At 39.0% G+C, this 27,737-nt stretch overlaps 1 long non-coding RNA gene across 1 annotated transcript; it reads left to right on the top strand.

The window, feature by feature from the left end:
- Positions 1–1,405: 1,405 nt before the first annotated feature.
- LOC127527238 (uncharacterized) lies at positions 1,406–26,964 on the top strand. Its single transcript, XR_007934545.1, has 3 exons — positions 1,406–1,544; positions 24,540–24,665; positions 26,876–26,964. It is a non-coding gene; the product is annotated as an uncharacterized LOC127527238 (long non-coding RNA).
- The last annotated feature ends 773 nt before the right edge of the window (positions 26,965–27,737 follow it).

Raw genomic sequence — 27,737 nt, 5'->3', positions numbered from 1 at the left:
ATAGTCTATTGGTACGCATTTAACCAATCTGCAGTGTAACCGAGCGACAATTTTCGTGTCAATTCATTTAACTTCATCGTTTCTCTATGCCTGTGTACACATTTCTTCTGTTGACAACTCTTCGGGATGAAATTCTTCAATAAGATTTGGACATAATAAGTCTTCTTTTATTGGGAACTTAAAGTGAGGAAAGCATAATAATTTATAAGAGCTAAGTTAGCAGGAACTGTGTCTAACAAAAGCATTCACACGAATAAGAGGTGAGAGGGCCGTGTGCGTAGTTGAATATGGTTGAGAGGAGGGTGTGACTTGAAAAAAAATCTCATGGCCAAAGTGTCGTCTCACAACAATTGAAACTGTCTCTTTGAAAAAGTCTTGTCTCAGGATTTCCTTTTATAATAGAGAGATAGGAAATCTGAAAAAAAAAACTCTACAGTGTGTTAATAAAGAGTTAAAAAAGAAGCTGCAAAGGAAAAAACAGCTTTATACGTAAAAGTTAACATAAAGAAAAGCATATGTTTCTTGGGGGGAGTATTCCTTTACGTGGTATCAAGAAATAAATGGATGATCAGTGTGGTGTAGTGTTTAAGGGTTTGGCCTTCAAACCCTGAGGTTGTGGCTTCAAATCCCATTACTGAAACTGTGTGACCAGGAGCAAGTCACTTGACCTGCCTGTGCTCTAATTGGGGGAAAAAAAATAAAAAGAAATGTAACCAAATGTATCATAAATGTTGTAAGTCACTTTGGATAAAGGTGTCAGCCAAATAACTAAATGTAAATGTATTTTGCAAATAGCAGTTAATCAGGATTATCATTTTCTCAGGAGGTGGGCTCATATCCGCACGTGGTTCTGTTTTCTGGCTGTCGTGCCGCTTTCACTCTTTCTCTATCTCTTAGACTTTCTTGTGCTGCACACCCATACTTTATAACATTTCAATGATTCTCAAATATCACGTCAGCAAATTATAAATTCATAAAAAATTAAACATAGAACAGACTCAGGCTTCCATCACTGGGGCTCTGAGGTTTATGAAACTGACTACTTTGACAATTTCAGCCTTCAATGTACAGTTCTATAGTTCACACATGAACTGAGGCAGGACAGTCACAGTCTGCTCTCCAGACGCTGCTGTGTAATTACACTTTAATGCTCAATTTCCTTTCTTGTGTTAATGTTTTTGCCTGCCTTTCATCTCCTTGACCCGGTCCCGGTTTATTTCACTTTATCAAGAGAAACTATTCTGGCATTGATACTGCAAGCCATCTGATTCTTTTAATAAGTTGCTAAAGTGAGATATGAAATTTGAACAGCCCCACACAGCCTGTGGCTAAATATTACAATAACAGTGGGTGGGGTGTCTCGTTTTGTTTTTTTCTCAGGTATTGAACAGTAAAAAGTAAACTGTGCTGCTGCTGTGAGTTCAGTGCTAACAGGGTAACCACATGGATGGCAGAATGAAACCAAGAAAAATCCTGCCTGTATTTGTTATACTCACATGTCTGCTTTTACTGTACATTCTTCACAAGAATCGAGAGCTCACACAGTAAGTTCCCCCATATTTTCTGTTTTGTCTGTTTTGTTTTATGAGGCTGAAAGTCTCATCAGCTGTCTGTTAACAAGACTGGTGCACCTTTCTGTCCGCTGATTATAACTTACCTGCCGAAGGGCTTTTGGAGAGATTTCTATCTGCTATTGCAAAGAAAAGTCATTGACATGAACACCTAAGAGGGAGAGAGCTAGATCTATATGTTCAGATTGTTTGATAAAAATAGTGAAATCATTGTTACTTAATGTAGTGCCTTTCCTAACAATTTTAACAAACAAAAATGTTTAAATATTAAGTCCCTGCACCTATGGATTAGAATATATGGTTATGGATAACATGAATGTATATGAAATATATTTGTAAATGTATTGTATCATCCAGGGGGCTGCATGGTGGCCTAGTGGTTAGTGCTGCTGACAGTCCTGTATGGAGTTTGCACTTATGGCAGCCTTAACATATGGGCACATTGGGTACTGGCGGGGGCCCCAGGAGCATAGAGGCCCACAGTGTTTCTGATGCCTATGCATGTTTCTGTTTTGTTATCAAAACAGGGGCACCAGAGCACAACTTTGCCCAGGGCCTATGATGCTGTTAAGATGGCCCTGTGGACTGCATGTCCTCCCAGTGTCTATGTGGATTTTCCTTCAGGTTCTTCTGTTTGCTTCCAACCTCCCAAACACGTGTGTGCATATAAGTTTTGATTGGTGATTATAAATTTAAGAGTGTGTGTGAGTGTGAACAGACTGTTGGTTTGCCACTCAGAGCAGAGTCCTGCTTTGTGCCTAATGATGTCAAGTTAGGCATCAGCCACTGGGATACTGTATTGGGATAAGCAGGCTGGAGACTGTTATGTATTTCAAATGGAACCAGGAACTTTTTAGAAACTCATGAACTTTTGCAGCATTCCCATCTCAGGAACTCAGGCCATTTGTATCTCCTGGTAGGTAGCTTCCTTAGCTCTTTCTTCAGGGTATGTGCTTTTGGTTCAACTAGGAACTATCATGAGTGGGACTCGGGAGATGAATTGTGCTTGTTGGATGACAACAAGCACTGGCATCATTTACAAATCTGTTAGTAGTTTAAATTTTGGAGAGTTATCTGTGAAGATGGGGTGCCACACTTTGCACATCATGACTGTTTATAGTCTCCTCCATGTTGCGCTGCTCCATGCACTGCATTGAAGTAATAATCTGCCTCATGAATTTGTGATAACTTCAAAGCAATATGGTGGCGAGGGGGTGTTGTGGAGTCCTGATGAACTCACAATTGCGCTGCACTTCTCACTGCATCACTCTTCATAGCCATCTCCTTGGTGCACCGTGTCATACGCCACATGAAAGCAGTAAGTGAGGGCAGTTCCAATAAGCTCCTGATCATGCCTCACTTCACACCACATCACTCTTCTTTGCACATCACATATTTTGCATCCTGTTGTGTGGTAGAAGCACAACACCCAAAAGTGGCCAAGGACCACAAGTGGCCTATAGGAACTCACTGGTGTTTGAAAACAAAGTTCCTGTGGTAGGGAAACACCTTTGCTGGTGCTTTTATTACTGCATCACAGCTCCTAAAGTCAGGGTTCAGGTACAAGCCCTTACAGTCTTTCTGGTTATTCTGAACATTTTTGAATATTTTTTCTTGTGATGCTCCTGTTTTCTTCCCACAACTCCAAGATGTTAAACGTATGTTAATAGGTAGCACTTGATTGGCTCTGTAATGGCCTGACCTGGGATGGTTGCTTGCACCCAAAGCTGGTCCTCAGTGACCTATACTGGAATAAGCAGGTTTAGTATACAGAAGGATGGACAGATGTGCTTCAATTCAGTTTATTGAGTGTAAGCCCAGAATACAGTAACTAGTGCAGGTAAATGTAATTACAAACTTTACAAAACTAATTCTTCAATAAATGTGCAGAGTATTTGACAATAATGGGAAAAAATAGACATCCAGTAAATGGAAGTACATTTACATATTCTGTGTAAATGTGCGTGTTGAAAATTGATTTTTGTCTGAACAGCCACACAGACACATTTGTTTAGCCACAGAATGAAGGGAATGGAAGTTTCCAGATTTTTATCTCCACAGCAGGGCTGTCCAGATCCAATCCTGGATGGCTGCAGTGGTTTGTGGTTTTCCTTCCTGTTACTTTCTTCCTCAGTGACCAGTTTCTGCTGTTAATTGACTTTTCATTTCCCTTCATTTCGTTTTTAAAATGCAGTCCTCTGAATTGCCTTTACTTCCCCCTTAAATAGCACCCAAAAAGAAAAGAGACTTGAAGTGAGCCAACAGATGGCCAGCTAAGTCGGGGCCACAAACTCCAACCAATTTCACATCAACCAGTCTCTTATTTAGAAGTTAATACTTGTCATTCATTAAACCCATTATTTAATTCTTTGGCTTGTTGGTGGTCTCATTCTGCCACAACAGACATTTCCAAAACTATTAATTTTCTTTTCTTAAAGCACCATGAAAATGTTTTGTGGACCTGAGCAGATCGACATTACTGATACCTTCACCTTTCTTAATTTTCTGGTATTGTATGATGGACACATACGAGCTGGTCATGTGACACCTTGTTCTGTATCTCATTATTGTTTGACAGCTAATTGTGAAAAAAAATTAAGGTGGTCTAATTCTAAAATAGCAAGTCAACAAAAATGAAGGCAAAAGAAGTGAATTAGCTGCAAAAACCGGTCACTAATTAAGAAAATGGTTAGAATGAAAATGTGCAGCCACAGCGGACCTCCAGGACTCAACTAAGATCCAGTGCTGACCATTTCCCAGTGTCACTGCAGTGTAGCAGATTTTCTGCCTCAAATTGTGACTGCCTGTGGCACTGCGGTCATGCTGATGATATTTATTTCTCAAGCCTGGCAACCAGACACTGGTGTCCTTGATTATTATATGATCCATCGTTTCGATTCTTTCTTTACAATAATGTGAAAATGTAACTGTCTATGTGGCTCTCACAAAAGAAAGAGTGTAAATATCTGTTAAAGTGGGATTCTTTAGAATAACTGAAAAAAGCACTTAAAACATAAATCAGCCAGTGATAAAGGTGACCTAAACGGCAAATGAAAGCAACAGTTATGTCTCTGCAGACCTTAATTCAGGGACACCAAAATAAACAGCCAGGGCATTCCTGAATATACTTAGTCGAGCTTACAAGACAAGTACAACCCTGAATGAGCGGCCACTTCATCACAGGGTCTGCTCACACACACATTAGGCAGGCACACTGAGCCGATTCAGAGTCTCCACATTTTGGGATTTGGGTGGTAAATCCAAGCAGACAATGAAACATTGTGCCAAGTCCACTTCAAGGACAACAAATGGGCATGGCATTCAAACCCAGGGCACTGGGGTGCCGTCAAGGGGGGATGAGGGTGGGGGAGTGATTCCAAGGGCCAGTGACTGACAAGGGCCCTCAAAAATATTGGAACATAACTTTATCAGTTTTTTTTTTTTTTTGCCAGTTATTGAAATTCAATTTAAAAATAATAATATACATACAATTTTGAAACTAATGCTTTTTTTTGCCAAAAGTGGCTATCTAGGCAGTCTCTATAGGGTGGTCCAGATCTAACTTTGCAACTTTTAATGCAATGCAATGCAATAATTGCATAATTAGATCTGGACCACCCTGTACATCAGGGGTGGCAAACTCCAGTCCTGGAGTGCCGCAGTGGCTGCAGGTTTTCATTCTAACCATCTTCTTCATTAGTTTTGCTGCTAATTAACTTCTTTTGCCTTAATTTTAATTAACTTGATTCAGGCCCCTTAGTTGTTTCTTTTTCTTTAATTAGATGCCAAACAATAATGAGACACAAAACAAGGTGCCAAATGACCAGCTCACCCATGCCCATCACACAATATCTGAAAATAAAGAAAGGTGAAGGTCTCAGTAAGGTTGATCTCTCAGGTCACCAAAACATTTTAACGGTGTTCTTAGAAAACAGAAAATCAACAGTTATGGAAATGTCTGCTGTGTCAGAATGAGAGCAGCAACAAGCCATAGAATTAAATAGTGAGTTTAATTAACAGCAAGAATTGGCTTCTCATTTAGAGACTGTTTGGAATGAAATTAGTTGGAGTTTGAAGTCCCCATTTAGCTGGTCATCTGATAGCTCGTTTCACATTTGATTTCTGTTTGGCTGTCATTTAATGAAGAAAATAATTAATTCAGAGCACTGAATACTTAAAAACGAGGCTATTGAAATGAAGGGAAAAAGAAGTTAATTAGCAGTGACAACTGGTCACTGATTAGGAAAAGAAAAAAGGGGCCTGAATCAAGTTAATTAAAATTAAGGCAAAAGAAGTTCATTAGCAGCAAAAACTAATGAAGAAGATGGTTAGAATGAAAACCTGCAGCCACTGCGGCCCTCCAGGACTGGAGTTTGCCACCCCTGCTCTACATTATACTTCCTCCCTCTCTTTTATCTGGAATGGTTCCTTACCAACTTAAATCGTGAAAGGTTAAAATCCACACACAATCTTGTTTTTCCTGCAAGTGCTGCCTTTAGTTTAGTTTGGTCAAGCAAGGAACTGCTGCTAGGGGAACAATGCCCAAGTATCTCCTTACAAGTATAAAATGATCAGCAGGATCATCCTGGACCTAATGAAAGACAAATTCAGTGCTCAGTTGAGAGTCCGGTAAGTTGGCTTTCACAAGAACAGATCCTGTATGGATCAGATTGCAACATTAAGGATTATTACTTAGCAGTTGGTGGAGTCATCTCTATATGTCAATTTCATTGACTAAGAAATGGAGTTTGACAATGTGAATGGGGAATGTCTATAGAGTGGCTAGAAAACTCATCAACATCATCAGAAATTCATATGAAGGGTTGACATGCAAAGTCATCCATGTTGGACAATTCACCAAATACTTCCAAAGGAAAACCACAGAATGGCAACACTGCCTACTCTAACCACTTCTATTCCTGCTCGTGAACAACTTCATAACAAAGTCATCAAAAACCTCAGACACAGAATTGAATCTAGAGGACTGCTTAGAAGTAACTCTATGATCTTGACTTTGCCAATGAAATGGCATTTCTGACTCACATGCAGCAGCTTGACCTTGATGCAGGGACCACAAAATAAAGAGATAGGGCATTCCTAAACATAGTTAGTCCAGTTCACAAGACAAGAACAACCCTGAATCAGCGATCACTTCATCATCGGGTCTGCTCACACACATCAGACATGCACACTGAGCCACCACCTTTTCTCCGTTGGTCTTAACATTAAAAAAGGACTGACAAAAGTCATAATGGCCAACATGACTAACACCTAGCCTTCACCTACCTGGGTAGTGTCATTGACAAAGAGGGAGGCCAGATGACAATGTTAGGGCCAGAATTGGCAAGACGGGAGCAGCATTTCTTATAGCTGAAAACATCTGGAGTTCCAAGGAGCTAATGCAACAAGCTGTTGTTATAATAAGTTTGTTATAATATTAAGTTTAATGTCACTGTCTCTGTGCACACTGTTATGGATTCATTCATACAGGCAGACCAAGTATGGTACACAGCGGCTCAGCATTTAGACTCGCCAAGCATAGGACTAGATAGCCAAAGACAGCTGCAGGAATGTATATAGTCAGCTTAAAGACAGAATAGTATACGTCTGTCCTCTGTCAGCACAAAATCTTCTTTCCTTGTTGGGAGAATGAGACAACTGCAAGTAGGCATTGTGCTATTCCTGTATTTTTGGAAGTGGAGTTGAGTCCTTTCCTGTCCTTGTTTGGAGACCAGAGAGAGGCCTGAACGTGGAACAACAAGTATATAAGGCTTGGACTGCTGCCAAGACACTTTGAAAGGGAATCAGGGATAGGACTTGGGTAAACATTCAAGCTCCACTCAGACAGTGACAGGATCAGACCCCAAATTAATGTCCCTGAAGCTGTGAGACAGCGGCATTAATAATAATAATATTAATAATACATTTTATTAACCACCCTTCAACATGTAGTAGCTTAATTCATTACATTTTGAAAGGCTAAGCAAGAAGCATTTCTCTTGCCAATAACTTAATTCCTTTGAATAATTATTTTTATTACCTGGCATGGATAGAACCAAAGTGCAATTGTAAACTTAATTTGTGTAAGTTATTAAAGCATTGTACAGTTTAATTGTTAGTATGTTACTATGTTACTATGAGTAAACATTCCTGTATAGGAAAACAATCTTTATATAGTGCCCTTCATGAGTGAATGCAAAGCCAACCACTTTAAATGTACAGAATTGCACTTTGAATTACTGACTTCAGGTGTTTTGGCCACAACCATTGTTAATGGGTGCATGAAAATTAAGCAAATGGCCATGCAATCTCCATTTACAAAGGGGCTGTACTGAAGAGCTCAATGACTTTAAAAATGACACTGTCATAGGATGACATCTTTACCAGACGTCAGTATTTGAAACTTCTGCTCTCCTATATCTGCCCTGGTCAGCTGTAAGTGCTATAGTTGTGAAGTGAAACCATCAGGGAACATCAACAGATCAGCCATGAAATGGTAGTCTATTCAAACTCAAAGGGCAGAGTGTTAAAACACATTGTGTGTAAAAATCACCTATCATCTGTTGCATCACTCACAACAGAGTTCCAAACTGCCCAAGGAAGTGACCTCAGCACAGGGACTGTGTGTTGGGAGCTTCATGAAATGGGTTTCCATGGTTAGGAAGCTGCACACCAGCCTAAGATCACCATGTGCAATACCAAGTATCGGCTGGTGTGGTGCAATGTATGCCACAATTGATCTCGGGAGCAGTGAAAACATGCTGTCTAGAGTGATGAATCACACTTCACTATCTGCCAGCCTCATTGATGAATCAACATGTGGTGGAGGCCAGGACACCACTAGTGCCTAATGCAGAGTTTGTTGGAGAAGACATAATGGTCTGGGCTGTTTTGTAGGGTTTGGGCTCAAACCTTTGGTTCTAGTAAAGGGTACTGTTAGTGCTACAGCACCCAAAGACATTTTAGACAATTGTGCTCTTCTAATTTTGTAGTGGCAGTTTGGTGAAGGATCTTTTCTGTTCCAGCCGGACTGTGACCCTTTGCACAAAGTGAGGTTCATAAAGACAGGGTTCCTGCACAGAACCCTGACCTCAACCCTAGTGAACAACTTTAAGATGAATTGGAATGCCGGGGTCTTCTTGTCCATCTCATAAATGCTATTCTGGCTAAATGTTCACAGATTCCCATAAACATACTTCAGAATCTTGTGGAAAGCCTTCAGAGAAGAGTAAAGGCTGTTATAGCTGCAAAGTGGGGGCGACTCCATGGTCCTGGAATGGGATGTTCATTAACCAAGGTGTGTTTGCGAGGTGTCCACAAACCTTTAGCCACTGTATATTTGTATAGAGTGAGCTCTGTATGAATATATATATGCATTATACATTGCCACACATGTGTGCATGGGAGGCAGCTAAAGGGCTTGAATGAGGGTAATTCTGAGCCAGACCGGGAGGTAGCAGAGTGCACTGACTCTTTTTCTCGCTTTTCTATAGACCGTTCACGGGAAATTTCTCCTGGCCCTGATGATGTCATTCCTGGCTCCAGCCCTTTCAACGTCACTTCCGGGTGCGAGCCTATGGATGAAGACCCTTCCGGTTCCTGCCCCTTTAATGTCACTTCCTATACTGGCCTTTCCTCCATCTCCTCAGTTCTGTTCTGGACTCCAATCTGTACACATCACTACAAACCTTTAAACCATTTTGCAGCCAGGGAATAATATATGGGTGGCTGCCCCAAACCTTTCTGTGGCTTTCTTTTGATTTTGTGACAACATGTGCATGTGTGGAATAATTAACTTGGCTACAGATGGCAATGAGCACAGCCCATGACAGTCAGTAGTCAGTAGTCATCATACCATAACAATAAATTCAGAAGAACATTCTCCACTATTTCTCAGTCTGAAATGAACATTTCAATGTGACTGCTAAACGCCAGCTTCCCCGCTACCTTAATTAGGACAAGCAGGATTAAAAATTGATGGATGGATAACTAAACATTTGCATTTCTGTTTACTTTTCTGTTTTTCATTTAATGTGTGGAATATTTAGCTGCTTGTGTTGCATGCCAGTTATTTTTTATTCCAGTACTTTGATTTTCTCAGTTTCATTTGCTGTGGTTAGGTCATACCACGTGGCTTGATTCTATTTGTTTGTGGTTTAGAATAAAAAGATTATGCAATTTACATTCATTCATACAGCATTGCAAGGGAAATTAGTGGAAAAGTCAGACAAAGTTTTTACTCAAAACATAGCTTAGTGTGAAGTATTTGGTCAATCGTGAAAGTAAAAGCCAGTGGTTGCTTAGCTTAAATGGACTGCTGGTACCACCAAACTAGGAAGCCTGTGGAGAAGCACACAGACGTAAGTCTACATGTCCAGCTCTGGGTAAGTCTTTGTAATTAGCTAATGCCTCTGTAGTACATACATGACTTTAGAATTGGCTGGCATTATGTATGGTCCAGGCTTAACTAGTAAAATACTACAGTTTACCATTTTAGATACTTATATTTCTTAATAAGCTAATACTCATTACATAGCTGCTTTCTGGACGCCATGAACAGAACAAGACTGTAATTTTATACTTATAAACTTTTACAGCTTTGTACAGCTCACATTTTGACTTGGTTGAAATTATTTTTAATAAGCTAACAATCTTTAAATTGTGCCTCAGATAGTGAACACGACCCAAGTTACTTTGAATGAGCTGAAGTAAACTTTTGACATATAATTCATAATTTAGGACCATAGAAATAAGAGTAATCAGAAGGTCTACAGGACGGTAGTGAGACCTGCTATGTTATATTGGTTGGAGACGGTGGCACTGACCAGAAAGCAGGAGAGAGAGCTGGAGGTGGCAGAGTTAAAGATGCTAAGATTTGCATTGGGTGTGACGAGGATGGACAGGATTAGAAATGAGTGCATTAGAGGGTCAGCTCAGGTTGGACGGTTGGGAGACAAAGTCAGAGAGGCGAGATTGTGTTGGTTTGGACATGTGCAGAGGAGAGATGCTGGGTATATTGGGAGAAGGATGCTAAGGATAGAGCTGCCAGGAAAGAGGAAAAGAGGAAGGCCTAAGCGAAGGTTTATGGATGTGGTGAGAGAGGACATGCCGGTAATGGGTGTAACAGAACAAGATGCAGAGGACAGAAAGATATGGAAGAAGATGATTGGCTGTGGCAACCCCTAATGGAAGCAGTTGAAAGAAGAAGAAGAAGAAGTATGCTCAGTGAGCAGAGTTGCATCTTCCCTATGAAGTTCTGTAGAATCTCCTAAAATCTTTGCTGCCACTGTTCTTCATAATCTTCTTGTCTCAGGGTTTGGTGTGTGTGCTGTGCTCCTCTTCTCTGTTCCTGGTGTGATCAGGCCTGCATATTTTCCATTTCAGCTATTCAGGGCTGTCATAAAGGTGTGTGTGTGTGGGTTTGGGGGTGGGGGGTGGTTCTGTTTTTATATTTACTTTTCAAAAGTTGAAAGTTTGATCTTTTCTATTGAATATTCTTCATGTTTTCTCCTCAAATCATGTAACTTTATCGTGAAACTTGCAAAACTGCATTGCAAAATACATCCTGTAATTTGAAATAAAGAAGATTTTTAGCTCCTGTACATTTTTCTATTAACACTGTGTGTCTAACTTGAAAGTCAGTTTTGAATTTATCCTGTGTGCCAAAGCACAAGTCAGGATCAGTTAATCATTTCGGCTACATTGGCGTAAAGTTTGACTGGACTCAACATCTCACCCTCATGTTTGGACTCTTCAGCGTCCCTCATTTGTTTAATTGACCAGTCAGTCCATCCATTTATTCATTTTCTGGTTATCCAATTCAGTCCAGGGTCTCAGCAATACTGGGCGTAAGACAAGAACCAGCTGTGGATAGGGGGGTGCCAGCCCATCGCAGGACACACTCACTCATTATTGGGCAATTCAGTGTCACCAGTTACTAAGTAAACTTCTTATGAAACCTCCATTTATAAACTAAGATTGTGGTGCCATACCGCCGTATTAATTAGTCATGCTATCTTTATTTTTTATAGCCCCTTTGAATCTGATTACATTTAACAGTGCCTAACTACACTATACCCCATGAAAATCAGTAGGGCAAACATGAGGTAATTCATGGTGGGAGTATTTTCAATAAAAACAACTAGAAGAAAATACAGAAATTGACCAGAGGAAGAAAAATTGAGCAAATTTAGCAGATGCATTTCACTTTTGCCCAACTCCAATGCAGGAGCACCTGTCAAATTCACTAATGAACTTTGTGCAATAGACAGAATGAGCTACAATATTTAAGACATCAAAAAGGATAAATCACTTCGGGAGTCTGTAGTTTTCACAAGACTTGAACAAAAAATAGATGTTTCTGTTTCAATTTTATTTTAAGGGTAAACACTTCTTGAGAGAGAGTGAGAGATTGCATTGAAAGAACTGACACTGAAAACGATCTGGCAGAATGTTTAGATTATGGGGATTTAATAGGATAGCTCACTGCAATGAAAGTTAGGAAAATAAAATTTTGGAAATAATCTGATGTGGTTCTTACAAATAAGATATTCTTAAAAGATATACTGATATTTTAATTATTCACCGTGCACTCTGTATTGTGTCTGATTACCAAAACAATTGCTTTTCTTGACGTAACCTGATAAATCAGTTCTGATTCCCCATTATTTCTACTGCAGAAATTCAGGTCTACATGTGATAAGACAATCAATGCCAGTAGCTTTTATTATTTGTTCACACACATATATATAAGTTTTGAAGTGAGATGTGGAATGAGGAAGGAACAGAAATATGGTCAGCGTCAACAAACAGATGGCAAAAGGAAGGGAGGATGTAGTTTGTGTTAACAGCTTGAAGTACTAGGGTGTTGTATCATGTTAGCCATTACAGATTTAGTGAGAAATTTAGCAAAGTGACACCTTTTATTGGCTAACTAGAAATATTACAATATTTAAACTGCTTGAGAAATTGTAAAAGGAACATCTTGATTGTCAGGGATTAAAAATTAACTGGAGGAGATACATGGAGAATGAATATAAGATAAAGAGAATACAAAAGGGCCAAGCTGTAACGTTTTGCAGGCCATAAAGGCACTGATAAAGATAAAGATAAGCAAAATAAAAGGCCCAGATAGAGTGGTGTTAAAATCAGTAGAAGTTTCTGCAAATTAATGGTCAGCATGAAGGGACGATAGTTGGCTATTACAGAAAAAGTGTGCTCATCTAGTATAGAAAGGAAAGGATGATCCATTGGAATGTGTGCCATTTGGATCAGTCAGCCTTTTCGAGCAGGTGATGAGGATGGGTAAAGAGAGTGCCCTCTGGAAATGTAAAATCAGAACTGAACAAGATATCTGACACAGTATAACGAGAAGTGGTGAAGTGAACACTTACAAAGTTAGCGGTAGATGAATGGCTGGTGCCCATGGTGATTTCAATGTATGAGAAAGCACAAATTGTGGTCAGGACAGCAGATGGGCAAAGTGAGAGCTTTGAGGTAAAGTTGGATCTATTGCTGTCATCCACTCTAAATCCATTGCTTTTTCAGGCTCTTTTCTTTACTAAACATATTTTCTGGCTTGCTTTCCTCTCAATTTTCATCTCCTGGTTGGATTTTTTATGAACCTCCACCTTTGTTTTATTCATCTCCTGACTTCTTCACCTGGACGCCGGTGTTCACCTGTATCAGTGAGTTGAATGCCCCTTGGAGACGCAAACGCACCCGCCGCCGTTGTGGGAAAAGAGCCGGAAATGCTGTTAAACAACGGCAACTCAAGTCCCAGAGCTTTGATTCCCGATGCCTGCGAGTCGTCTATGACCCATCTTCTCCTGCTCAGGACTCCATTATTGGTTCATGGGCGCTGGACACCGGATTTAATTTCTCCATTTCAAGACAGCATCACTTTTCCTCGGCATGCAATCGAGTAGTAAACACTGCTAATCTTCGCACGCTCACCTGTGCTCATCCCGCAACAAGCTCTTCTACCTCTATCAAGGCTGCTCTCTTGAACGTGAGATCAGTGTCTAATAAAACTTTTATTCTGCAAGACTTTATTACCTCAAATAATCTGGATTTCTTCTTCATCACTGAGACTTGGATTTTAAATGGTGACTCTTCTTGTTTTACTGACTTGACTCCACCAGGTTACTCATTTTTAAACTCTCCTCGCCTGACTCGTCGTGGTGGGGGCATTGCCACTATTTTTAAAAGTATGTTCTTGTGTCGGAGCCTTACAAGGGGTCCGTTTAGCAGCTTTGAACTTCAACTTTTTGAAGTGTGAAGCTCCCCTTCTCTGCTGTTTGCTGTGGTTTATAGACCTCCTGTAATTAATGAAACTTTCATTTCTGAATTCTCTGATCTCTTGGCTGATATCACCCTCTCTCATGATAAAGTTTTTATTGTTGGTGATTTTAACATTCACGTTTGCTGTCAATCGAAACCTTTGATCAATGACTTTTTATTACTTTTGAACTCATTTGATTTTATACAGCATATTAATACGCCAACCCACTCTCTTGGTCACACCCTCGATCTCGTTCTTACTCGTGATATTTCAGTGAATAATATTGATTTATGTGATGTTTCTTTTACTGATCATTTTTCTATAATGATGGATCTGAATATTACTCTTGATGTCCCGACTAATAGCTGTCCCCCACGCTACTCGCGCTTTTTAAATTCTTCTATCATATCTGATTTTAGAACCATTTTCTCTAGTCTTTATAAGCATTACCAAAATAATGGTATCGATGATTCTGTCATAAAATTTAATTCTTCCTGTAAAACAATTTTAGACTCAATTTCTCCGCCCAAGATACGCAGTAATAAGGGTAGACCTGCTCCCTGGCTAATTGAAAATACACGATCACTGAGATTGGTTTGGTCCGTTTATAGGAGATGGACGTCTGAAGCAGAGCTCCGCTAGCAGCGGCTTTATTTTCCCACGTATTTCATATTATTTAGAGGTATCCTGTATTTAACCCGACCAAGGAACTTCCACTACAATATACAAGCATGAGTAACAAGAAGAAAAGTCAGAAAGAACCAGAAAAGAAACTTAAAGCTGCATCGAAGTCCGGACAGACTTCCGGCCTGAGTGCAGGTGTAAGGTATGGCATCACGGAGACTGACCTGGAACAGGCAGAAGAGTGCGCAGAATTCCTGGGGCCCCGCTCCATTGTATCGTCTCCAGTCGAGAGTGAAAATGGGAGCGAAGGCGCAAGTGATACAGGTCGCGAGGGATCGCCGATTACTGAGGATCATTCGAGACTAGAAAGGGCTCTGCAGGACGTGCTCTCATCTACTCATCGCGAGCCTGTAACAGGAGCTGCATTTTCACTTGCGGAGCACGAAAGCAGAAGCGAACTGTCCGAACTGAAAGAGATGATCGCTACACAGATAGCTACACAGATAGCTACACAGAAAGAGATGAACACTACACTGGCCACTGCCATGGTTACGGCCATGAATGAGCTTAAGAAAGATAACACAAATGATCTTAAGAAGGTGGCCACTGAGCTCAAGAAGGATAACAAAGATAAGGAAAAGCGTCTATTTGAACGTTTCGACGTGAACTTTAAAGGCATGTTGGAGAAATTAGTGGAACACATTGAAGAAACTAACTCCAAACTGAAAAGGCTTGATGATCATATTAATGACGTTTCAGACCAGCTGGAAGACGTTAAGCAGGGACTCACGGCTCGAGTGGAAACAGCGGAACAAATGGCATCTAACGCCGATGAAAAAGCCACAGCTGCGAACTCGGAATACAAAAAACTTGGAGACAGACTTGCAGCCCTGGAGGATGGGTGCAGAAGAAATAATATAAGAATTGAGGGTATACCTGAGAAACGAGAAAGCTCAAGCCCAGTGAAATTTGCAGTAGAATTACTGTCTAAAATAATTGGAGATGACTTTAAACTCGACAATGAGATAGCCACGGCTTATCGCACAAAGATACCAAGCGCCTTTAAATCTAGGTCTTTTATTGTCCGCTTCGAACGACTAAGATGTAAGCTTGATGTGATGGCACTTCTCAGACACAAGCAAGAGATTATATTCGAAAATAATCTTATTCGTATTTTTCCCGACTTCTCACCATCAACAGCTGCAAAACGCAGATCCTACAACGACATTAAAAGGATGCTACGGGAAGCCGATATCAAATACAGCCTCTTGTATCCTGCCAAACTGAAAGTGGAAGTTCAAGACGGACATTATATTTTCTTCAGCAAAGAAGAAGCTGAAAAAGAATTAAAGAAGCTGTTTCCGACACTTTTTTTGAAAGTTAATTAAAATTAAAGAGCCGTATTCTATCAAGGCACGGGAAAGACCGATGATCTGATCGCTGGATCCATGTTTAAAGAGACTGGTATTATAATTATACATCTCTTATTCTCTTTTTTTAAAATTTTTTTTATATCTGGACTTTATATGTTATATGTTTATGTTTTAATCAGAGTTATAGAGCTATAGACGTGAGTGTGAAAATGTGGAAGTGATTAAAGTAGGATTCGTTTTATTTATTTATTTTTTTATTTCTTTTCTTTTTTTTTTTTTTTTTTTTATTTTATTTTTATTTTTTTTTTAATTTATTTATTTATTTATTTTTTTTATTTTACTATACCTTAAAGTAGACTGTTTAACTTCATACCCTTGGTTTAATGCTTGTTCTACTATTTATACAATTACCATTATACTATTACAGTATGAATTACCAGGTTTATCCTAGACTAGTTTTTTAAAATCACTCCCAGGGTTGTTTTTTTTTTTTTTTTTTTTTTTTTTTTTTTAACCTTAATATCTTAACTTAAAAGCGCTGAAGATTATTTCAAGATTAAATATTGTTAATGAGAACATTTTCGGCAGATAGTATTAAGGATTTAACTGTAAAAGATATCTCTGTTTTAATTCTGTAACGCCGCTGCAGGGTGGGGTTTGTTTTGTTTTGGACGTGCTCTGTCTCTTCGTATGTCAGAGGACTGGAACATCGCGAAGTGGGGTCTAGCCTCATGTGGGGAGGCAAAATGGGGGGGTGGGGGGATAAAGGGGGGAGAGAAGGAGAGCAGGTTATATCTAATCTATTCTTATAATCCTTATAATTATAAATATCAATGCAGCAACAGGCTAACATGCAACAACTCCTGGGGAATCTTGAAACTAAGATTAAAACTGCCATATTACCAATTAAAACTATAAAATGACATTAAAAACTCAGAATCAATGTCTCCATGATGGGACAGTTAACTTTGTGAGCTGGAATGTTAAAGGCCTGAATCACGAATTAAAGAGAAAGAAAGTATGCTCTCACCTAACAGGCTTAAACGCTAAAATAGTATTTTTACAGGAGACCCACTTACTAACCAAGGATCAGTTCAGATTACAAAAAGACTGGACTGGCCAAATGTTCCATTCTAGCTTTATAAAGAAAACTAGAGGGGTGGGAATTCTCATACATAGAACAGTTCCTTTTGTAGCATCAGAGGTAGTGTCGGACCCTGAAGGGAGATATGTGATGGTCATGGGCAACTTATATAACAGTAAAATGATTTTGATAAATGTTTATGCACCCAATGTTGATGATAAGGAATTCATGCAAAATCTATTTGCATCCATTCCCAGTGTGAACACTCATAAAATTATAATGGCTGGGGACTTTAATTGTGTTTTAAATCCACTCTTAGATAGGACTCCTGTGACAGGGGGGACGACATCTAATACTGCAAAGATAATTACACAGTTTTTAAAGGATCACAACTTATCAGACCCCTGGAGGTTTCTTAACCCAAACTCAAGAACATATTCGTTCTACTCACCAGTGCATTATAGCTACTCAAGAATTGATTATTTTTTTATAGATAATAATTTCCTGCCTACAATTAAATTATGCAAATATGACACAATTGTTATCTCTGACCATGCCCCTCTAGTCTTGGAGCTAAAATCAATAAGCCCCTCGTACTCACCTCGCAGATGGCGTCTTAACCCTCTTTTATTGGCAGACGAGAACTGCACAGAATTTATATCCAAACAAATCAGCTTCTTCCTAGAGACAAACATGTCTACAGAGGTTTCTGCAGGAACACTCTGGGAAACTCTAAAGGCCTTCCTAAGAGGCCAGATTATTTCATATCTTTCCCATAGAAATAAATTAGAAACCAAGAAAGTGTCAGAGCTAAGAAATGAAATTACTAGAATAGATGAAGAACAAGCCAGGCGTCCAAGTGAAGCTCTTCACAGGAAAAGGCAGGCCTTGCATACAGAACTTAACATCTTAACAACTAAAGAAACTGAACAACTTATTTATAAGTCTAGACAGCATTACTATGAACACGGAGAAAAAGCTAATAAGCTTTTAGCTCAACAAATTCATAAACAAGAAGTTCACAATGCAATACCAGTAATCACCAACAAGAATGGAGAAGAAATCATCGACCATAATAAAATAATGCACACATTTAGAGATTACTATAAGTCTTTATATTCCACTGAGCCCAAAGAAGACAACACGCAATCTAATGCATTTCTGGATAATTCACAAATACCACAAATAGATGCTTTAAGTGCTGAGGAACTAGATAAACCTCTAACGCTAACAGAATTACTAGACGCTATAAAGTCACTACAAAGCGGGAAATCATCAGGCCCTGATGGTTACCCCGTAGAGTTTTATAAGAAATTCTCCACTCAGCTAGCTCCACTCTTATTGGTAACATTTACAGAAGCTAAAGACCACCAAATACTACCTCAAACATTTCGACAAGCATTAATCACCGTCTTTCCTAAACAAAATAAGGACTTGTTACAATGTGCATCATATAGACCAATTTCACTCCTGAATAATGATGTTAAGATACTCTCAAAAATCCTAGCTAGAAGGATGGAGAAAGTGCTGCCCTCGGTAATATCACAAGATCAAACTGGATTTATTAAAGGCCGACATCTATCTTCAAATCTCCGACGCTTGTTTAATGTTATATATTCACCAGCAAAATCAAACACCCCAGAGATATTACTATCATTAGACGCAGAAAAGGCATTTGACATGATCGAATGGAATTACCTTTTCACTGCATTGGAGAAATTTGGGTTTGGCCCGAATATTTGTGCTTGGATTAAACTACTGTATACCAGTCCAGAAGCTTCAGTTTGTATTAATAAAATTTGCTCAGACTACTTTAAACTAGAACGTGGTACCAGACAAGGATGTCCCTTGTCGCCACTGTTGTTTGCAATCGCTATTGAACCACTGGCGGTTCACTGCCGAAATTCTCATCAGATAAAGGGGATTGTCAGAGAAGGACTGGAACAGAAAATTTCTCTATATGCAGATGATATGGTCTTATATATATCGGACCCAGAAAACACTGTCCCTGCTGTTTTAACAGCACTAACAGAATTTCAAAGATATCTGGTCTTAGAATTAATCTGAATAAAAGTATACTCTTTCCAGTGAACTCACAAGCATATAATATTAAATTAGACACCCTACCTTTTACCATAGCAGATCAGTTTAAATACCTAGGGGGTAAATATCACAAGTAAACATAAAGCTCTTTATCAACAAAATTTTGGCGTCTGTATGGAAAAAATTAAGCAAGACTTGCATAGATGGTCAACCCCTTCATCTCACTCTAGCCGGAAGAATTAACATTGTTAAGATGAATATCCTTCCTAAACTTCTCTTTTTATTTCAAAACATTTCAATATATATCAATAAATCGTTTTTTAAACAGTTAGATTCAATAATAACCTCATTCATTTGGAACTCAAAACACCCACGTATCCGAAGAGCGACCCTACAAAGACCTCAGGCAGAAGGTGGCATGGCTTTACCTAATTTTCAGTTTTATTACTGGGCAGCAAACATACAAGCCATAAAAACCTGGACACAAATAAATGCACATACACAGGCTTGGTCTGCAATAGAAGTAAAATCCTGTAGTACTTCTTTATATTCCCTGCTTTGCTCTCCAATAAATGAAAGTTATCGCAAATATACTAATAACCCAATTGTGCTTTACTCACTCAGAATATGGAACCAAATTAGGAAGCATTTTAAGATGGAAAATCTTTTATCAGTGGCACCTTTGCAAGGGAACCACCTCTTTCAACCTTCGCAAGTATATCCAGTTTTTAATACCTGGAAAAGTTTTGGGATTAAAATGCTCAGAGATCTTTATATAGACAACATATTTACATCTTTTGAACAATTACGTTCAAAATTTAACCTCCCAGCTACACATTTCTTTTACTATCTTCAAATTAGAAATTTTGTTAAAACAGAAATTGCCCGATTTCCCCACCTTGCACCCTCCACAATGCTGGAAAAAATACTGCTCAATTCCGAGGAAACAAACACTATTTCCGCAATATATAAAATCTTATTAGAGTCCCTACCTTTCAAAGATCCAAGAGGACATTGGGAAGAAGATCTCTTAATCAATATATCAGAAAAGGAGTGGAAGGTAGCAAAGCAGAGAATTCACTCGAGTTCTATATGCGCAAAGCATAGAATTATTCAACTAAAAATTATATATCGAGCTCATCTGTCTCGCTTAAAACTGTCCAAAATGTTTCCAGGCCAGGATCCGACCTGCGAGCGCTGCAACCAAGCTCCTGCCTCACTGGGTCACATGTTCTGGGCCTGCACCAAACTAACATCATTTTGGACAAAGATTTTTAAGTGCCTCTCAGACAGCCTTAGTATCACAATCCCTCCTAACCCACTAACAGCTGTGTTTGGTGTCCTTCCAGATGGACTTGAATTGGAGAAGGACAAGCAAATGGCGATTGCATTCACTACACTCTTGGCACGCAGACTTATTTTGTTAAATTGGAAGAATCCTAATTCTCCTCTTATAAGTCAGTGGGAAACTGATGTTTTATATTATTTGAAATTGGAAAAAATCTAATTTTCAGTTAGAGGATCTGTACAAAACTTTTTCAAAACTTGGCAGGATTTAATCAATATTATTTTAGAATAAGAGAATTAACTATTATTGTATTTAACTCCCTTCTCCATCTCTTATTTATATAGATATTTACTTCTCCCCTTCTTTTGCCTAATGTTGCCTTATTAAAAAGCTTAAAGAAATTTTCCTTTAGCTAAGCTCTCCTTCTCAGGGATGGGGTTTGATTTGTTTTCAAATTTGTTGGGTTATAATGGATCTGTTTGTATGGAATGATTACAATGAAAATTAATAAAATAAAAATATAAAAATAAAAAAAAAAAAAAAAAGAAAATACACGATCACTGCACCGTGCCTGTCGAACTGCTGAACGGCGTTGGAAAAAAGATGGACTGATTGTCTCTAAACAGATTTTTAGGACTTCTTTTTTCAATTTTCAGGCAGAAGTTAAGAAAACAAAACAAAACTTCTTTGCCGATTTAGTATCCCGTCACTCAAAGAATCCTAGGGTCTTATTTAATTCAATTAATGCGGCCATTCACCCCCACTCTGCGATGGGATCAAATAACATTGTTCATTCATGTGACCAGTTTCTATCATTCTTTGTCAGCAAAATCGATACTATCCGCCGTGGCATTGTTCAAATGGGCTACGAACTTCCTACTGATAATCGTGACATTGTCTTAGAATCCTTTGATCTAGTCTCACTTTTACAGCTAAAAAGAACTATTGACACCCTTAAACCAGCCCCCAGTCCTCTGGATATTGTACCACCACTTCTCTTAGTGGAAGCCTTTGATGTGTTGGGCCCACCCTTATTAGCCATCATCAATGATTCTATTATTTCGGGAGTTGTGCCCTCATTTTTTAAACATGCTGCAGTCCGTCCCCGTCTAAAAAAGGCAGAATTAGATCCTGGAGTTTTAGCCAATTTTCATCCAATTTCCCAACTGCCATTTCTGGCTAAAATTTTAGAAAGAATTATTTATAATCAATTGGTTGATCACCTTAACTCAAATAATTTATTTGAGATCTACCAATCTGGCTTTAGGCGTTACCATAGTGTTGAAACAGCACTCCTGAAAGTGTTCAACGACATCTCTCTTATTACTGACTCGGGTGATGCGGCAGTCCTTCTCCTTGACTTGTCCGCTGCCTTTGACACTATTGACCATGAAATATTGCTGTTGCGGCTTGAACATCTTGTTGGGCTTAAAGGGGCTACTCTTAACTGGTTCAGGTCATATTTAACTGGTAGACACTTTTCAGTAACTTTTAATTCATCTTCTTCTTCTACTGCTCCTCTTAAATATGGTGTTCCTCAGGGATCCATTTTGGGTCCTATTTTATTCTCCATATACCTTCATCCTATTGGAGCTATTTTTAGGAAATTTAACATTTCTTTTCACTGCTATGCTGATGATACTTAGGTTTATATTCCTGTCTGCAACTCTGCAACAAATCAACTCCACAACTGTCTGTCTGAACTAAGATCCTGGATGGCTAATAATTTTCTTGATCTAAATCAAAATAAAACGGAGGTGCTTATAGTGGGTTCATCAGGTAAAGCCCAAATTGGTCTTGGTCTTCTTGGCTCTTTCTCTGTCTTTTCCAAACCTCAAATCCGCAATCTTGGTGTTACCTCTTTTGAGAAACAAGTAAATTCTGTAGTCAAGAGTTGCTTTTTCCAACTTCGTCTATTAGGTAAGATAAAGCCTTTTTTATCTTCTAGGGATCTTGAGATAGCTACTCATGCGTTTATTTTTTCTCGCCTCGATTACTGCAACTTGCTGTATTCTGGGATTAATAAATCCTTGATACACAGGTTACAGTTGGTCCAAAATGCTGTCACTCGCTTTCTGGTTGGGGCAAGAAAGTATGACTCTGTTTCTCCAATATTAGCTTTTTTACACTGGCTGCCTGTCAGTTTTCGAATTGATTTTAAAATCTTGTCTGCTAGTTTTTAAATCTTTACATGGGCTTGCCCCTGCCTATTTATCTGAACAGTGTGTTTTACATCAGCCATCTAGAGTGCTTAGATCTTCCGGTCAGCTGTCTCTGGTTGTCCCTCATACCAAGTGTAAAACTAAGGGGGACAGACAGGGCTTGTGTAGCTGCTGCACCTCAGCTGCGGAATGCTTTACCTCATCAAATAAAGGCGTCGTCTACAACTGAACTGTTTAAAACAAGACTAAAGACTCATTTCTGTTCACTTGTATTCCATGACCTTCAGTAATACTGATGGTTTCCTCTTTGTGATTATATAACATTACTTCTATTTTTTATGTATATAACATTACTTCTGTTTATTATGCATTTTATTTTATGTTCATATATTTTATTTCTATTTATGTTAATTTGTTTTGTTTTTCTTTTATTCTATTATTGTAAAGCACTTTGGCCACAGTATTACTATGTTGTTTTAAATGTGCTATATAAATAAATTGATATTGACATTGACATTGACATAGTGATGGAGGTGGTGACCACAGAAATTCTTGAAGGATGCCATGGAGCTCTTGCACACCGATGATCTTTGAGGAGGAAAATGGAAACTGTGAATGCTGAGTTAGGAGAAAGACAAGTGTTGTGCTGAGGAGAAACTAAGTGAGGTCTTCTTGGCATGTGGAGTAAAGGGCAAACAATTATTGGGTTAAGAGATGAACCAACATGGAGGTGTCAGGGCTGAGGCTCAAAGAGAGACTGTTTTCCACTAGGAGTAGGAGGTGCTAGGGTGTTGTATCATGTTAGTCATTATGGATGTATTGAGAAATTTAGCAAAGTGACACCTTTTATTGGCTAACTAGAAATATTACAATATTTAAACTGCTTGAGAAATTGTAAAAGGAACATCTTGATTGTCAGGAATTAAAGATTAACTGGAGGAGATACATGGAGAAGTCCAAGTGAATGAAGAGAATGAATAAGATAAAGAGAATACAAAAGGGCCAAGCTGTAACGTTTTGCAGGTCATAAAGGCACTGATAAAGAAAAAGATAAGCAAAATAAAAGGCCCAGATAGAGTGGTGTTGAAATCAGTAGAAGTTTCTGCAAATTAATGGTCAGCATGAAGGGATGATAGTTGGCTATTACAGTGCAGGCCCCCACTTAGGTAAATCATGCCATTCCAAACAAGGAAAAGAAGATCCAATGTCATGCTGACTCTGTCACACAGAAATAGTACAATGCCCATTTTCATAGTTGTCCCTTTCTTGTCTTCTAATGCTTGTCTAGCAGTTCTAAATGATGAGCCCCTGTGTGCTAAATCTGGCCTTGTGTTAGCTGTACATGTGAGAAGAAGCAGATTTATAAAATATTTTTTCTACAGAGCACAGTGACATATTAAGCATACTGTATAAACTTATTACAGAGGCTGAAGATGAAAAGGTTTTTGGGTAGTATCAGATAGTAGGAAAAGAATGGGTCTCATCACAAAGATTGCCCAGAACCATGGACAGTGGAAGAAATAAACTGGGAGTTGGACAACTAGCTTTATCTGAGTAAACCTGGAAAATGCCTGTTAAATGATGATGATGTGTTGATAGAAAAGGTTTAGAAGACAATATGGATGTAAGAAGTGACCAATCCATCTGTTTTCCTGCCCGCTATTCCAGTTCAGAGAGCTATAGATCACACTCCTGCACCAACCCACACATAGCCAATTCTGAATCTCAAAGTGGCTTTGGGAATGAAGATGGAAGCCTAGAGTAACTTCGCTGACATGGCGAGACCATGAAAATTACACAAAGATGGAGAACTGGCTTGGATTTGGTCAAAAGAGCCGTAGTAAGAAGTCTTCTGTCATTCCATTAAGATTACTGAAATGTCAGGTCAGTCCATACAGGGTATTTAGTTTAATTTATTCTTTCATATTTTGTGTTTTTGATTTTTTTGTCTGATTTATTTGTCAACTCAATTTGAAGGACAATAGTGTTTCAGGATCCATTGTTGTGTCTTGTTTCATTATATTTTTTTCAAGCTGGTACAGTTTTTGTGATATATAAAGTGACCTTTGACCCATGTAACTGCAGCAAGCTCAATCATTGATGCTTTTCAGGAAAAATAATCTTAGCAGCAGAATACCAAAAGAAAAAATGGTCAGAACTGTCAAGTTGTCCAAAAAGATGCAATGGAAATGCCGGGATCTGACCAAGAAAATACTTTCAAAGAGGATACTAGACAAGTAAGTGCTTCAACTGTAAATGTGAGCAGGTGCCATAGAGTTACCAAAAATTGTATTTTTATCCAAACTACAGAACATGTGAAGGATTAACGTGGAGAAAACAAAGTGTCAAATAAACTAAACAACACAAATGCAACACAGAGCCTAGCCGTTAAAAACATCGAACCCTTTGTCTACTTGGTGGGGTGCCCTTCCCACTTGCCCACCTTTTCAGTATTCCCTTCTCACTTACCTTCTCTGTCAACATGTTGGTTTTTACGATTGGCCAGTGTCTCTTTGCTCCTACTCACCTCCAGACACTCTCTGCTGACTTCTTTACAACTTCTCTGCTGTGAAGTGGCTTTGACCCCTTCAAAAGGTCACTTTGCCCATGCCCTTTAATCATTTCTCAGGTCAGGGCTGCCTTTTCCTGCTGGGACACTAATCATGAACCCACAAAAAGCTTTCTGCCACCCCCTAATGCTATCGCTTCAAAGGCCAGATCTCTCCAGCGATTTTTCGTTCACACAGTTTCATGGTCCTCTTTAGGGGACTGCATATTGCCACCCAAAGGGCAGGAGGGTTATAAATGGATTCCTGCTAGTCTATATCAACTTATTCTTTGCTGGGTCTCCATGGTATCAAGTCTAACTTGGTACATTGTACCATTCCTTATCAACCAGAGTTGCCAGTTAACCTAACCTGCAAACCTATTTTAGCCCTCATTGAGTTCCCTCTAATTTATGACAAAAGGGTCAAGCACCCCTAGCATCTGCTGAGATGCCTACCCTGTAGAACCTTCAGGCAATATCTTAGCTTACATTTGCTCTGGCACCCTCAAATAAATTATTTCCAGCCCATTCATTAGTAGTCATGCAGTGTGATGTAGTGGTAAAGATTTTGGATTTCAAGTTGTAAGGTTGTGGATTCAAATCCTGTTACTGACATTGGGAGATCATGAGCAAGTCATTTCATGTACCTGCGCTTCAATTGGAAAAATAAAAGTAGCGTAACCAATTGTATCTCAGATGTTGTAAATCATCTTGGATGAAGCTGTCAGCCAAGTACTAATAATTCATGGTGCTTAACAACAGCCCTAATGTTGCCCTTTTTATCATACTGGCAATTCGTGATGAAGCCCATTTGGAGTAGGGGGTGGCACCCCTCAGTGTCCACAGCAGGTGTTCAGAGTTTGATGACTGGGGACCCCTCTGCAACACTCCTATGAGTACATGCTAGCATAATTTATGGAGCATGTACCCCTTGGGTGATCTCATACAAATCGTAAAACTAGACTTTGATATCTAGGTCTCTTTGGCTTCTGGAGTGTGCACCACTTCACTTTCATAAATGGTACCCCTAATGTATTGACTGGCTCAGGCTGTAATCATTATTCCAAATTTTTTGGTGTGGGTGCCCTTTGCCATCCTGGGAGGCTATCCTTACTGAAATCCACCACTGCACCCTAGCACATCAACTTGTACCTTCCTCTGCCCCTGTAGGCCATCTTCTCTTTTCTTCTTGATTCAAAGACCTCCATCTGCCCATCCAGTGACATTTTGGATATGACTATTGGTCCAGGCAACTAATTACCAGCTAGAAAGTCCTTCACATCTATTTTACTTTGGACCCTTACAGACCAGGCAACATCCTTATTGGGCATTGTAGTTTTGTCACAATAGGTCTGACAAAATAATACAAGAAGCAATATTTTCATTTAAATTTCTAAAATTCCAATTCCCATTTGTTGCTCTTTTGTTAATTTTTATATTTCCCAGCTCTTCATTGCAGGGTACAGTTACACTCATACACTTTTATTTCAAGCTAGTTTGGAATTGACAGACAATCATTAGACATCTCTGTTAAGACTGCAGGAGGAACATAGTGCCATAGCTCAAGCTGTTCACTTCAGCTGAGATTTGAACTGGTGCTGACAGTGGTGAGACGACAATGCCATCAGCTACAGTACCCTAAATATGCCAAAACATGTTTAGACCATTACATGTTGTATATTACAGTGCCTACAAAAAGTATTCACCCCTTGGGAATTTGTTTTTTGTTTTCTGTGTGATGCTTGTCCATATTCCTTGTCTGTGTATGAGTGTGAATGTGTATGTGTCTTTGGTGGGGGTCATCCCACTTCTGCAGCCTCGTGAATGAGGTGGGCTTCATGGTTTATGCATGCAAACACATGAACTTGTTTTACTTATGTGGTTATTTTTATTTTCCAGAATAAGATTTGAGAAACTAACCAAAGAAATTCAACTGATGCAAATTTGCCCTTGGAAGCAAAACGCCAAACGTGTAGCACAGTACAGGTATCTTCAATTGATGATTTGTTTATTTAAATTTTGAGGGGGTGGAGTGGAGTATATTGGCCGGGGGTGGTAAGCACTCTATATGTGTAGTTCATTTCTAAATTTAGGGGTTTTTAGGGGGGCTGTCAGTTAATTGTTCTTTTATTTGCTAGGCTAATTATTTATCTATATAAGTAAAATCGCAAGTCATTTGGATGTCTGTTTCCACTAATCATGCAAAAGCAGCTACACTGATTATCATGAAATTTTACATGCATCTTGCTGTTGGTTCAACGTAAAATACAGGGCTATATGTTATATCAAGGGGAGGGGGTTATTACTGGTGGGGGGGGGGGGGAGACTCAAGAAACAACTCAAAAAACAGCATAGACACAGGGGTGACAATTCAATCAGACAGCACAAGTGCAGTAAAGCAAGGATTCCGTCGTCATCACACACAAAGTTTCACACTAGTGAAAGTGGAATCTCACTTAAGACCACAGGTACATTCAGCGTTTTCTTCTCATTTGATTTGGATAATAATTTTATTTTCTTGCAGATTTACAGCTTAAGTTTTTGTCTCATCATGATTTTTGTTTAGCCATGTTCAAATTTCAAAATTATTTTGACCCTGGCAATTCCTAGTAATTTGGCTAGTATTTGATGTTAATTATTTGGTAAGAGTTCTAAAATACTTCTGTTTCAGATGTCTCAGATGAGGTTTGTTGGTTTGTAGTTCTCAGCTTTAATTTTAACTTTAAAAGAAATGTATGGTAGATAAAGTAAAGAATTCTTC

Source organism: Erpetoichthys calabaricus, chromosome 3, assembly GCF_900747795.2.
Source record: "Erpetoichthys calabaricus chromosome 3, fErpCal1.3, whole genome shotgun sequence".
Classification (NCBI taxonomy): Eukaryota; Metazoa; Chordata; class Cladistia; order Polypteriformes; family Polypteridae; genus Erpetoichthys; species Erpetoichthys calabaricus.
Note: the sequence above shows the minus strand (reverse complement) of the source record. Positions and strands in the feature narration are given on the sequence as shown.